Source organism: Sinocyclocheilus anshuiensis, unplaced genomic scaffold (assembly GCF_001515605.1).
Source record: "Sinocyclocheilus anshuiensis isolate Anshui unplaced genomic scaffold, SAMN03320099.WGS_v1.1 scaffold154, whole genome shotgun sequence".
In the NCBI taxonomy this organism is placed as follows: Eukaryota; Metazoa; Chordata; class Actinopteri; order Cypriniformes; family Cyprinidae; genus Sinocyclocheilus; species Sinocyclocheilus anshuiensis.
Window position 1 is genome coordinate 2,459,086 of NW_015546101.1, and position 274 is coordinate 2,459,359.

Here is a 274-nt window from a genome sequence, read left to right on the forward strand (position 1 = left end):
AAAATAATAAAAAATATAGCTGCAAGCAGCAATTACCGGGGTTCAAGCACATTAAGGCATTTAAGGTGGTATATTTTAGGGTCTAGGCCAACCTGGACGTATGGCTGACAGTAAAACACATCCAAAATGGAGAATATGCTCACACACACACTGAAATGAAATGATTAAACTAGTTTATTTATACTCAATAAGCATACTTAAACATACAGACACAGACACACACACACACACACACACACACACACACACACACACACACAGAAAATATATGGAT

At 36.9% G+C, this 274-nt stretch overlaps 1 protein-coding gene across 1 annotated transcript in view; it reads right to left on the reverse strand.

Annotated features, from left to right (window-relative positions):
- The window catches only part of LOC107700465 (ARL14 effector protein-like), a 7,086-nt gene that overhangs the window by 4,698 nt on the left and 2,114 nt on the right, over nucleotides 1-274 (reverse strand). The gene's annotated exons all lie outside the window — the stretch shown is intronic.